The 14,596-nt window shown below is 43.3% G+C and overlaps 1 long non-coding RNA gene across 1 annotated transcript in view; it reads left to right on the top strand.

Moving 5' to 3' along the window:
- LOC120232090 overlaps positions 1-9,627 on the top strand; it is a 39,149-nt gene extending 29,522 nt beyond the window's left edge. The window contains exon 3 of the long non-coding RNA XR_005528493.1: positions 9,441-9,627. This is a non-coding gene — a long non-coding RNA (uncharacterized LOC120232090). The remainder of the gene's footprint in view (positions 1-9,440) is intronic.
- Positions 9,628-14,596: the final 4,969 nt, after the last annotated feature.

Genomic DNA, 14,596 nt, shown 5'->3' with positions numbered 1-14,596 from the left:
TATCTGATATGAATGCTATTCAGGGGACTTAAGGCTCAGCCAGAAAATTCAAGTTTGAATTACTGATGAGAATACAGAAATTAAGAGGTGTGAACAATAATTCACTCCAGAAAAGGCAAGATACATGTTTCCCAAGAGGAAAGAGTTATAGTTTGTTATATGCCTTGCTTATAAAGAGCGTATAGAGTCATGATTTTATAGGCACCGACACGACCATGTTGGACAAAAGGAGATGAGGACGGAAATGTGCGCAGTATTGGTGAGAGAAGGGGAGGAAAGGAGGAGACTTATTTTTCATGTCCAGGAAGTCGGAAGATAATGCCTAAAACTCCCAAATCCAGATAGAGCAACGATGGCACATTATTCAGAGATATGTGGGTTTTCCTACCGAAGGAATCAATGCAAAACAATCCCTTCTGCAGTACTGTCATGTCAGAGAAGAACGAATTTTAAACCATTTTCAAGGATTAATTTTGTGCCATAGTTGCCTTAATGGTAGCCATTCTTCACTCAGGCTATTAAAAGAAAGGAGTCTGGTTTCTGCATAGGTATTAACCCTCCCTCCCCAACTCCCCCACAATCCATTGCCTGATTACCTTGTTTAGCTACATTGTCCCATTTTCTTGTACAATGTGTGATCTGCACAGGTGGCTCAAGAACGCTGCTCCTATCCACAACTTCTTCTCTGATAAACCCCAAATCATAACTTATTCTTTCCTTTCTCTTCAGACAATGTTGCCAAACTAGTCATGGTAGATCAGTACAAATAATTTTTGCTGTGGAAAATGTGTTCCCAGGATTTCTTTCTCTTTCTACTTTTTTAAAGTCAGGGGTCAACAAATTATGGCCCAAGGGCCAAATCCGGCCCATCGCCTCTTTTGGGGTGGCCTGTGAACCCGCGTGGTTTCACATTTATGTCTCTTCCATTTATAGATATAAAGCATAAAAGTGGTAGTGAGAGGGGTGCCTGGGTGGCTCAGTCGGTTAAGTGTCTGACTCTTAATTTCAGCTCAGGTCACGATCTCCCTGTTTTGTGAGTTCAAGCCCCGCTTGGGCTCTGCACAGGCAGCCCAGAGCCTGCTTGGGATTCTCTTTCTCCCCCTCTCTCTGTCCCTTCTCCAGTTGTGCTGTCTCTGTTTCTCTCAAAATAAATAAATAAAGGGGCGCCTGGGTGGCTCAATTGGTTAAGCGTCCGACTTTCACTTAGGTCATGATCTCGTGGTTCGTGGGTTCGAGCCCTGCGTCGGGTTCTGTGCTGACTGCCAGCTCAGAGCCTGGAGCCTGTTTCAGAGTCTGTGACTCCCTCTCTCTCTGACCCTCCCCCGCTCACGCTGTCTCTCTCTCTCTCCTAGAAATAAATAAAACATAAAAAAAATTAAAAATAAGATTGCTAAAAATAAATAAATAAAACTAAAAAAACAAAACTAAACCAAAAAACGTGGTAGTGAAACTGGAATCAGAGATTTTTAAATAACGAGGACCAGGAATTTTGTCTAGAAATACATAAAGAAGTGCTCATCAATTAACTTATCAAGAACACAGTTTTGTTTATTATCTCCTGTGTCTAGTACAGTGCCTGTCACAGAGTGATAGTGAACGCTCATTGGCTTGCCATTCTAGCATCTGACACATAATTGGCTGTTGGCAAACGTGTGCATGCATGTCTGAAAAACTGAGTGAACAGTGAGCAGGTATCACTGAGCCCCTATTATATGGGAAGCAGGATGGGGGATGGCATATAGAAAGTGATTCTTAGAATTCTTAAAGTTTCATCAGATTAAAATATTTTACGATAATGGTATTAATACACAACTATCAGTTGAATTTTGTGGTACAGACCAGTGCCTTCAAATTGGGACACTCAGATCCCTGGGTATCTCTTTCCTGGCATGAGAAAGCTGTTCTTTCCCATTTTCCCCTTTCCCTAACCCATCTTCCGCTGCATCTAAGAAAGATAAACCCTTTACCTTTTCCAGTTCTTACTGTGACCCATTGCTTTCAGTTATACATCTCGCTCCTCTCCAGCCGTGGGCCAGGGCACAGTCAGTTTGAACTGGGGACTTGAAGGAAGAGTCTTTCAGTTGAAATTAATGACCCCCCAAATCTTCCTCTCTTCTTATGTCTTATGTATATTTCTATTAAAGATGAGACATAGCATTGGAAATGGGGGATATTTGGGCCCCTCCTGTTGTATTCTGAAATCAGAAGTACATTAACTGTAGGCCATGGGCCTGACTTTCATTTAATTATGTGCTCTTTTATCCCTGTTATTGAGAAATGCATAGCTCTTGAGAAGAGATTAGTGATGGTTAATTAAAAAAAAAAGTAACTGAAATATTTTCAGGAGCTATCAGATTTTCATGTTACCTTGGATAAAGCCTGTGGATAAAACTTGTGTGTGTCTCCTTTTAGTTTACATCTGCATTGTAATCCTGACATGCTTGTCTTATTTCACCTTATAAAATGTTTAATTTTGTCCACCTCCTGATAAAAAGTAGAAACATGATGGCGGAAGCATTGGTGAAAAGTTGAAGAACTCCATGGTCTTTTGTGGAACTGAACTTTTTCTTTACTTAAATCATGTCCACACAATGTCTGATGATATTAATGGTGCTATCTCTTAATCTCATACATTATTCTTATTTCATTTTTCCTGACGTGTGTTCTCTATATTATTTGAGAATATTCAGTTTTTCTATGAAAGGTGAGACAACAAAAGGGATGGATGAAACCCACAAAGAGTGTATAAAGCAAAGAAAGAAAGCTGGTAGTAGCTTACGAGATACTGGCCAAATTGATAGGACACATTTGGGATAGATAATGGGCAAAGAGCTTGTGAGGCACAGGCAGAATTGATAAGTGTGTTAAATACAGATAGTAAGTAATGTGTAAGGCATGTTGAAGCTGGAATAAATGGAATGTTGGACAGAACAAATATTACTTGTGGATACAAAGACCTGGGAAGACCAAATTATAAATACGAGGATGCCACTTCTGGGCATCTTGAAATTGGCCATCCACTGGAGGATCCCAGTATGGTCCTGTTCTGGTCCCACATGTGCTCTGCCCAAGGAACTCACTCACAACCCAGAGTCATTGAACAGGCTAATTGCCAGGCTGTTGCCGCGGCCAGGCATCCGTGTTCTGAGTTTCTTGGTGGAGCTGGTGTTTGTATTCGCTCCAGGCACTTTCTGTCTGCTAAGATTTAGGCTGTGTTGTGTTCCCATCCTGGGCTACAGGACACTTGAGCCATTCTTCCTGGGCCCCTTCCTGTGTCAAGAAATATTAGACTTCTGTTTTACCACTGCACTGAAAGAAAGATTAATATAATCCAGGTTGGAATATACTCTTTTCTTCTTCCTCTTCCTCTTCTTCTTCTTCTTCTTCTTCTTCTTCTTCTTCTTCTTCTTCTTCTTCTGATTTTAAAAGAAATTACAACAGTTTTGTGGGCCCCAAAAGCCCTTAAGCACCATGTCTAAGGTGCCTGCTGGAAAAGTTGCTTTGGTTCTATCTGTTTGTACCCCATGCTAAGTGTTAGCCTACCCCATGTCTTTTTCTTGCTTCTCTTTGTGTATTAAGCTGATGCAATGACAGCTTTGTGTGATTCAAGTATTTTAATTTGGTTGGCCAAACTTTGTGTTCTGTGATCTTTGAAATAGTTTGCCTGAGAGCACTTTGGAAACTACCATACGTCAAGGTAATTCCCTCCATGACATTCCCCAAAGCCAAATATCTGCATTTAGTATACACAGGCACACCCACCTGCTTTTTCTCCTAGGCTCCCTTCACAAAGGGCTGCTTATTTTTAACTATACATTAAATTTTGAACTATTACGAGTTAATGAAAAACAGCAAATTGACTTACGCTTGGCTTTATAACTTATAAAAATCCATAAATTAATGACATTAGAATCTGCATAATTTTAATCTTGACAACTGTTAGTAGTTTATTGTATAGTAGTATAAGTTTACCATTGTGATCTGTCTTTTTCAGCAGATTGTGTACATTAATGCTTTAATTTGGGTAAAAAAATTGAGTCAGAGTTGTTGTTTTCTCCTGACAGTCTGATTTGATTGATTAACTTGATAAGGAGGACTAGCTAGGTTATTGTTATATGATAGTTATTTTTCATAAATTGAGTGAGGTAAATACGCAATTCCTACGTCTTGACTATATGTGTATTCTATGAATATCACATAGTTATATATATAATCAGAAAAGTATATTGAAATGAACATGTATTTTCATAGCGTTTTCCAAGTACTTTAAGCAAGATAACAAAACAAAGCAAAACAAAAACAACATGAAAATGGCATCTGTCTTGGTCTAAACTTCCTCTCTGCACTTGGCCATGACATAGCTTCAGTGTCTTCTGCACAGTAGGGAGAATGACTCCTAGGGATGTCCACACGCTAATCCTTAGAAGCTGTGAATATGTTACACTACATGGCAAAAGGGATTTTACAGACATAATTTAGGTTACAGACTTTACAATAGAGAGATTATTCTGGATTATTTAGGTGGGGATGCTCTAATCACACAAGCCTATAAAAGCAGTGAACTTTCTCCAGCTGGAGACAAAAGAATATGACCAAGGAAGACAGAGGGATTTGAAGCACAAAAGCATGTTACTCACTGTTGCTCGCATTAACGATGAAGAGAACTGTGATCAAGTCTCTAGAAGCTGAGAGCAGCCTCCTGCTGACAGTCATCAGTGATACAGGGACCTCAGTCCTACAACCAAAAGTAACTGAATTCTGAGGACAACCTGAACGGGGCTGGAAGCACATTCTTTCCTGAGCCTTCACAGAATCGCTGAAGCTGGCCAACACTTTGATTTGGGCCTTGAGACCCAAGAGCAGAGGTGCTAAGCGAGCCCATTTTACCTACGGAACTAAGACATAACAGATTTGTGTTGCTTTAAGACACTAAATTGGTGATCATTTGTCACAGCAGCAAGAGCAAAGGAATATATATCCTCCTAGCTTTCAAGAGAGTGCCATGCCTACTGCTGGCCTGTTTATTGTTAATTTATTTATTCCCTCTAGGGCAGTGGTCTTTACAGAGAAAAATGCAATTCTGTCTCAATTTCACTGTCTTACTGTTATGTTCTACTAGCATTTATGTGAAATGAAACCTAATTCAAAAAGATTTGGTTTTAAAAGCCCCCCTTCTCTCTCTCTTATTTATTCATTTATCTATCTGTCTATTTTAGTGACCCAGATGACTAGGCAGCATAATCGTGGAAGACTGCCTGTCTAGAAGACCAGCAGCTATGGCTCTGGGAAATGACTCCCTTGACCCCTGGACTCAACATAATGAGGACTAGTTCCTTCATAAGGGAAGGGAAGACTGAGACACTACATTATTAAACAATCTTAGGTCCCAGCAGATTATACATACTTCAGATTCCAGAAGAATATTCGGGAGTTCTTTACTTCAGATTTGAGTGCCATTCTTGAGTCCATTGCTGGTCCACGGTGGGAGGGAGGATTTGTGAGTGGTTCCTGTTTTATCCAATTCCTTCCAGGCTCCTTTGTGGTCCCAAGTCCTATGTTCTGGGTCTCGTGGGCAGTCTCTTATGCTCAGTCCTCTTGCAGTATACTGGGAAACTATCCCTTGTCTTAGATCCCTGCTTCTACTCTAGCCAATACTCCTCTATTGATTTCCTTGGTCCCAGGATCGTACCTCAGGATCCCAGGAGTCTCCTGAGCCACTGGCTAGTCAGTCAGTTCTTCCATGTTCTCCTCAAAGAGAATAAAGTGGTGATGGTGAGTGAGGAGCAAACAGTAAAATCTTCATATCCTTTGGTAGAGAAGTGAGGCAAGCAGCCCTTTTGTATCGACAACATGAAACTCCCATTGCCTAATCCCAATGAATTATTCTCAAAGAGGGTCCTACTGTCTTGAGCTGAATGCCCAAAGGCTACTTCTAGTATTCTAGATTTGTTACATGTCCTGACCCAAGACAAGGATTGGGAGGTAGAGAACACAACTGAGAGAGTTTAAGGGAACTTGGAGAGAGAGAGGCTATGTGGACAGAGAAGAACCGTGAGCTTCACTGAGGCAGTCAGCCTGTGGCAACCCCACAGGGAGGAAACCGGGAAGATAAAGCCTCTGACTTTACTCTCCCTCTATCTTGTCTTTCCTGCAGGGACTCCCTAGCAGCTATACTAAACTAGAAGCTAGAGGGAAAGTCAACCCTTTCATGTGATCTACCCACGTCAGCTTTGCAAGGCACAGAGCAGCTTGGAGAGTAGACCTGGAGATAAACGGAACATACCTAGCAACTCTGAATAGTATGGGGCTAGAGACCATACCCCAGTTTGGCTCACTCGATAAGACCTCAAGTCCTGTAGCAATAGGAGTTCAGAGACCAAGAGAACAGGAGTGCAGTAGTGGTTATTAGGAATCTAAAAGCCTTACTCCAGAGTGCTAGGTCTGAAGAAACTGACACATGGCATCACAAGTCACAGTCCTGGGGCATTGAGGGACATTCTGATACTATCCCAATTCCAGAGGACATGTCTGTGGTTACTTTGGTGAGAACTCTGTCCTCATTTTTGACTATGGCACTCAGGTCCCCTGAAAACTATGTGTGTGTGCGTGCGCACGCGTGTGCGTGCATGTGTGCATGCACATGCATGCAGACACGCACACATACTCACAGCAATTAACATTGGGAAGTCAAGGTGTGAAGAGTACAAGACACCTTGTAGGATTATTGTCTTATTCCTAAATATTTCTTTTCCTCTGTGATCAGTCCTGGAGATACAGGAGCTGGTTTCCCAGCAGCCACATATGCACTAAATAACACTACCCTTAGCCACAGCTGAGTGACTCAGGACTGGGTACCTGGCCTATGTCAAGGCAGTTTGAATCCTTCCCTAGTATCTTTATAACTAGAGTATAAAAAACAAGCTTTCTAGTCCAGGGGAAGAAGGCATTACTAGATGGGACATTCAGCAACTGGTGGATGCCCTTTCCTGCCACCCGGGAGAAGTCACTCAGTTTGCGAAGAAACAGTCTACCCGAGAGAAGCAGAGGCAAGACAGCGAGTCCTTCAAGTGCTCAGCTTCAATTGCTTTTGACTTTAAGCTGCACCTCTGCCTTTGCCATTTGATTGTTCAATCCTTTAATAATGTAGTTGTCCCACTATTCTTTTAATAAATATCTTTTTTTTTGGTGGGGGGAAGGCGAGTTGACATTTCATACTGATTCTACCACGTGGGGGAATAGATGGCAGCAAGGATCAACTGTAAGGAAGTTGGAAGCTAGAGAGATCCTTATGGGGGGGAAGGGGAACAGCATGAAAAGCCTGATTGAAGCTTGGACTTAGAAAGACAGGGAGGATTCTTTGTTGCAGAATGTTCCAGGCAAGGGGAACAGCATGTGCAACAGGGTGGTTGTCCCAAGTGCAAAGATATTATTTCCACGGCAACAAACAGTTGGATGCAAAATGTGTGCAGGGGAAGACAAGGTGGAAAAGGAACTTAAGGTTGAGGACCTTGAACACCAAGTGGAGGAGTTGGTGGTTTTTGAACATGAAAGTGATATTCCAGAAGCTGTATTTTAGGGGTATTGACCTAGTACTGTGCCGGGTGAGCTGCAGGGTGTAAGAAGAGGTGTTAAATACAGTCATCCTGATACAGCCAAGGGCAGGAAGGGAGATGGAGGAAGGAGTGTCTCATTCATTTCTGTACCCTTCACATTACTTTGCGGAGTGCCTGGCATCTTGTAATGAGTTCTAGTCAAGTAACATTATATCCACATGATCATCATAGGCTCTAGTATCTGTTTATGTTAGACTAAAACTTTAAAAATAAACTTGATTGTTGAGAACCAATCATTCTCTTTATTTTTATTTAAAAAAATTTTATGTTCATATGAGAGAGAGAGAGAAAGAGAAAGAGAGCAAGTGGCGGAGAGGCACAGAGAGAGGGAGACATAGAATCTGAAGCAGGCACCAGGCTCCAAGCTGTCAGCATGGAGCCCAACTCAGGGCTTGAACCCACAAACCAGGAGATCATGACTTGAGCCAAAGTCAGAAGTTTGACTGAGCCACCCAGGCGCCCCTCAATCGTTCCCTTTAGATAGCAGCAAAGAATCAGGTGCTGGGGGGAAGGCTTGTTCACGTGACTGTTAGAAACTTGCTTTCCTTGCATGTTTGAGATCTACTGAGGCCATTCTATTCAAGAATTGTCATTTCATAAGAAAATACAAGAGCTTAAGCCACTTAAAAAGTTAATTGTATTCTATAACCAAAGCATTTATTAGTCTGATGTAGAAATATGAAATTTTCCTTTGCTTTATAATTTCTCTTTAGAGAAAATGGCCAGAACAAAGAACATTAGTAATCATGCAGGAAGACAGTGCATTAAAATGCCTCATATATTCTACAGATCTCTATTTTAAGTACTATGCTTTCAATACTTCATGAATCTCTCTCCTTTTATTAAGAGAGTACTGTGCCACTCTCCCACTGTGCGTGTCTTCCTAACTTCGCATTCACTGATGGTATATCAGTAGCTTGAAATTCTGGTGGGATTAGCAAATAGTATAAAGCAGGTCTTCTGGGGCATCTGAGTGGCTCAGTCACTTGAGCATCCGACTCTTGATTTTTGGCTCAGGTCATGATCCCCGGATCATGGGATTGAGCTCCACATCCTGTACTGTGCTGAGGGTGGAGCCTGCTTAAGATTTTGTGTCTTTCCCTCTGTCCCTGCCTCCCCCCCCATAAAAATATTTTAAATCAGGTCTTTTATTGATATTCTTGGTTGTCTAGACCCAGAGGCTGGCAAACTATGGACTGTGGGCCTGCAATCTGTTTTTGTAAATTAAGTCTTTGTGGAATAGACCTGATCATTTAGTTTTCATTAATGTTTATTCATTTTTTGAGAAAGAGACAGAGACACAGTGTGAGCAGGGGAGGGGCAGAAAGAGAGGGAGACACAGAATCTGAAGCAGGCTCCAGGCTCTGAGCTGTCAGCCCAGAGCCCAATGTAGGGCTTGAACCCATGAACCATGGGATCATGAGCCAAAGTCAGACGCTTAACCGACTGAGCCATCCAGGCGCCCCCAGGCCCACCCATTTAATATACACATTATCTATATGGTCACTTCCAGGTGACAATGGTAGCGTTGAGTAGTTGCAAGAGAAAGCACACAGCTCACAAGCTTAAAATATTTACTGCATGTCCCTTTAACAAAAGTTTGCTCATCTCTGGTCTGGACTTAAAAAGTGATGAGGAAAATGCTAATAAGATGAAACTTAAAAGAGGGCCGGCTCATGGCTGTTGCATTTTGAAAGGCATAAAGTACTGAGAAAACATCCCTTCAGTATTCAAAACCTGTCCTGCCGTTCAGCACAGAAGTTGCCCGTGTCATTGACGAATGAAGTTCTGACGTACGTCCTTGTTTCTCTCTTTACTCTTGAATAGAAATGACAATATCATTTCCACGTTGGAACTACAGCCAGATCATCGACTGCAACCGCTGGCTGTGTCTGGGCATAAAAGTTCAGCAAAATCAAGGAAAGCGTTGTGTGAGAATCAGTTGCTCCATGTGAATTTCACAAGAAAAAGTATTGTTAGTTACAAAAGCTCACATATTGTTAGATGTCATTTGTGCCAAATGTCCAGAAGGGGCCAGTCCACGGAGACACTAAGCAGACTGCCTAAATAAAGCTCTTGAGCTCAGGGGTGCTTTTAGGACAGAGCTGTGCCACCATCACCACAATGTAATATGAGAACATTTATAATGGCTCCAAAAGCCACCCCATACACATTAACGCTATTCTCCACTCCTTCTACCTCAGACTCAGGCAACTGGTAAGAGTTTTTAGTATTTACACAGAGTACATTACGCAGAGCTTGTGTAATGCTGTTAAAAAATATATACATATCATTATTTGTAAAATGTGGTATACTCTTTTTCACTTTTTTTTGGTTTGTTTTATTTATTTTTGAGACAGAGAGAGAGCACCAGTGGGGGTGGGGCAGAGAGAGAGGGAGACACAGAATCTGAAACAGGCTCCAGGCTCTGAGCTGTCAGCACAGAACCTGATGCGGGGCTTGAACCCACTAACCGTGAGAATATGACCTGAACTGAAGTCCGACGCTTAACTGACTGAGCCATCCAGGTGCCCCATCACTTATTTAAAAATTTTTTCTTTTATTTTTTTACTTTTACTTAAAAAATTTTTTTTAATGTTTATTTTTGAGAGAGAGACAGTGTGAGTGGGGGAGGGGCAGAAAGACAGGGAGATGCAGAATCTGAAACAAGCTTCAGGGTCTGAGCAGTCAGCATAGAGACTGACGTGGGGCTCAAACCCACAGAAGGACGGTGAGATCATGACCTGAGCGGAAGCCAGATGCCCAACTTACTGAGCCACCCAGGTGCCCCCCTTTTAAGTGTATTTTGAGAGAGAGTGCAAGTGGGGGAGGGGCAGAGAGAGAGGGGGGAGAGAGGATCCCAAGCCTGCTTCGCACTGTAAGTGCAGAGCCTGATGTGGGGGCTCAAACTCACAAACCTGAACTCAAATCAAGAGTTGGAACTCTCAACTGAGTCACCCAGGCGTCCTGTCTCTTTATAATTTATGATAAAAGTACAATGTATAATACACATACTTCTTTTTCTTTTTTCAGACGGCCAGTTGTTAAACACTTACTAGCACGCCCCTGGACAGACCTGGGTAAGGTTAAGTAGGTCCTTTAGCCTCTCTGAGCCTCGGTGTCCACGCTTGTAGTGTGTTACAGTAAGAAGCTACTAGTATTATCCACTAGATAGGGGATCAGCACATCTTTTTTTTTTTTTTTTTCCTAGAAAGAGCCAGCTAGTAAACATCTTCGGCATGGGGTCTAGCACGTGGTTTCTCTCACGAGGACTCAGCTCTTGTCACGAGGTAGCACGAAGGCAGCCTTAGAAAATGTATAAATGGTTGGGTGTGATTGTGTCCAATACAATTTTATTGAACAAACGGGCAGCAGGCTGGGTTTGCCGAGGGGCTATGGCTTGTGGGATCCGGCGCGAGACTATACACCCCTCGAGAGCGGGAACTATATTTGCCACGATAAAACCTGTGTCCTTAGAACCTGGCGCGGTTCCTGGCACGCATGGCAAGAAATCAATAAATAGGTGTAAATACAAAACAGCCACGGCAATGATGGAGCGAGCGCCGCCTGCACCACTACGGCCGGCGCTGCAGACAGAGTGCAAAGGGGCCGGAGAGGAGAGGAGGCCTGCTGTCTGGATCCATTTCTGCCAAGTGCAAGTGCAAGCAGACAGAACTCCCCTCCCAGTCAGGGTGGGATGACGGATTGAACTGATCCCTCCCGCCACAAGCAACGGAGAAAAAGCAGGTAGAATGTATGACTTAATGATGGATGACCCTGGGCCCCGCGGACAGCGCTGGTCTGTGGTCTCTGTGCCAGATACAAGGACAGGAATTTTTTTTTTTTAATGTTTATTTATATTTGGGAGAGAGAGAACAAAGGAGCAGGGAAGGGGCAGAGAGAGAGGGAGACACAGAATCTGAAGCAGGCTCCAGGCTCCCAGCTGTCAGCACGGAGCCCGACAGGGGGGCTCGAACTCACGAACTGTGAGATCACGCCCGGAGATCATGACTTTAGCTGAAGCCTGGCACTTAACCAACTGAGCGACCCAAGCGCCCCCAGCGACAGGGATTTGGAAGTGCCGATGTGGCTGTAAGTTGGAGACGAGGGAAGTAAATAAGCAGAGCCCCAGAGAGCTTCAGAGATCTTGGTGTTTTCGGCTGGGCGCTAACCTGCCCCTGAGGGAGTGGAGACGACACTGGGCTGTGGAAAGAGCCATACCATCTGGCTTAGCAATTCCTGTCTTGGGTTGCTAGTGATATTTGTGCACAAGTGCTCTGTGCACACAGGTTTTCACTTCTCTGGGATGCATACCTAGGGCTGGCATTGCCGAGTTAAATGGTAACTTTATGACCTCTTGAGGTGCTACCGAACTAGTTTCCAAAGTGGCTCCCTGTCCTTGTCACCACTTGCTATTGCCTGTCTTTTTGACTGTAGCCATCCTAGGGGGTGTGAAGTGATTACCTCACTGTGGCTTTGATGTGTATTTGATTTTTTATTTCCCCGATGGGTAGTGAAGTTGGGCCATTTCCCCTCTGTGTATTGGCCACATGTAGATTTTCTTGTGTCGCCATCTCTTTTTAAAATAAAGTTTTATCAAAACCTAGCCATGTCTTTTTGTTTACACGTTGGCTAGGGCTGTTTTTGTGCTACAAACACCAAATTGAATAGCTGCATGGGGGGCCATCTGGACGGCAGAGCCTCACATCCTTCTGTGTGGCCTTTTATGGAAGAAGTTTCCTGACCCTCGCCTTAGACCACAGGCCTGAGCAACTGTAGGGTTTACAACCATTTCAGTTTTCCAGGGACTGGTTATTTTCTGGAATGAAGCATGGGCAGTGCAAGAAATCTGAACATCCTAGGGAAAGTAGGACAGTTGGTCATCCTGGCCACTGCACAAGCATGTTTGCCGAATGAATAAACCAGCTGCTTGCCACTCTGAAAAGCAGGCATCATGGAAAGAGATTCCTAAACCACGAAAAAAATTCTTGCCTCAGGTTTTCTCTTCCTGGATTGGAGTGGAGGGTCTGCTGAAGCACAAAGGAAAAAGAAAGATCTAAAGAAGAAACCACAAAATAGGGAAATCGGAGGCCAGCCCAGAGAGTCACAATAACTCTTGCCGTATTAGAAACCGACCCTAGCTCTGTGGTCCGGGTGTGTCCTTAGCCTTGACTCAGGGATTAGTTTCTATTGCTACATAAATTAGCACAAACTTAGTTGTTTAAATTAAGACCCGGGGTGAGGGATGGGGGGAAGTTCTTTGGAAACAGCCAAATAAGGGTCTCTGAGAAACTTCTCCTTTATAAAAGCAATGGGGACATTGGCCAAAATTGGCCAAAAATTGTCCAAATTAACTTTCCCAGAACTCTGTAAAATTAACCAAAGACTTGCAATGATCTAAGGAGAATTAATTCAAGAGGACCAGCTAATCCCGGCACGCACAGTGAATGCTGGGCATTTTAAAGTGCCCTATTCCCCGCCTGGGTGGCTTAGTCGGTTAGGCATCCGACTTTCCCTTAGGTCTTGATCTCACAGTTCGTGGGTTCGAGCCCTGTGTTGGGCTCTGTGCTGACTGCCAGCTCAGAGCCTGGAGCCTGTTTCAGTCTGTGTCTCCCTCTCTCTCTGACCCTCCCCTGCTCACGCTGTCTCTCTCTCTCTCTCTCTCCTAGAAATAATAAAAAAAATATTAAAGTGCCCTATTCCCATCTTCTATGCCCCAGCTTCAGGGAAGCTTTGAAAACCAACAGCCTTGCAAATGTTGTCACTAGGAATACCAGCAGCCTCACTTCCATTAGGAAGGGCTGAAAAAGTTTGAAGGTTTCCAAAAGAGTCTCTCCCCAGAGAACTGTCACTATTTGACCTGTTTGGCAGTTTTCTGAAAATAAAAAAAAATTCAAAGTATTTGAATAGAACATTCCTCGAAAGAAGATACAGAAATGGTCAAAGGCCCATGAAGAAATATTCAGCATAGGGGAGCCTGGGTGGCTCAGTCGGTTAAATGTCTGACTTTTGATTTTAGCTCAGTTATGATCTCTGCACTGATAGCACAGAGCCTGCTTGGAATTCTCTCTCCCTCTCTCTCTGTGCCTCCTCTGCTCTCTCTCTCTCTCTTTCTCAAAATAAGTAAATAAAGAAAAAAAAGATGCTCCACATCATTAGTCATTAGAGAAATGCAAATCAAAACCACAACGAGGGGTGTCTGGGTGGCTCAGTCAAGCTTCTGACTCTTGATTTCAGCTCAGGTCGTGATCTCAGGGCCCCTGTGGGGTTTCATGCTAAGCTCGAGCCTGCTTGGCATTCTCTCCCTCCCTCTCCCTCTGCCCCTCCTCTGTGTGGCCCTTTACAGAAAAAGTTTTATTTTTCAGAGCAGCACACAAGTGCTCTCTCAAAAACAAAAAACAAAAAAACTTCCAATCCCCCAAGGAGATACTACTTTACCCCCACTAAGGCGGCTATAATAAAAAACACAGACAATTAACAAGTGCTAGCAACCCCCCCCCAAAAAAAAAACCCACAAAAACAAATGTTGGCAAGGATGCAGTCAAATTGGAAAGCTCACACAATGCTGACAGGATTGTAAAATGCTGCAGCCACCTCAGATAACAGTTTGGTAGTACCTCACAAGGTTACACATAGAAGTAACTCTTTGGCCCAGCAATTCCAGTCTAGGTATACACGCCATGTCCACGGAAATGAAATGAAATGAAAAGCCATGTCCACGGAAAACTTGTCCACAAATACTAAAAGCGGCATTATTCATCATAACTAAAAAGTGGGAAACATCCAAATGCCCATTAGCTGATGAATGGATAAAATGTGATAAACTCATGCAATGGAATATTATTCGGCCATAAAAGGGGTAAAATCCTGATACGTGCTGCATCGTAGGTAGGTCCTTGAAAACAGCATGCTATGTGCAAGCAACCAAATACAAAAGGTCACATTCTGTAGGATTCCACTTATAAGAAATATCCAGAAAAGGC

Source organism: Hyaena hyaena, unplaced genomic scaffold (genome assembly GCF_003009895.1).
Source record: "Hyaena hyaena isolate Hyena2069 unplaced genomic scaffold, ASM300989v1 scaffold_67, whole genome shotgun sequence".
Classification (NCBI taxonomy): domain Eukaryota; kingdom Metazoa; phylum Chordata; class Mammalia; order Carnivora; family Hyaenidae; genus Hyaena; species Hyaena hyaena.
The sequence above is the reverse complement of the archived record's forward strand: the minus strand, read 5'-3'. Positions and strand labels throughout refer to the sequence as shown.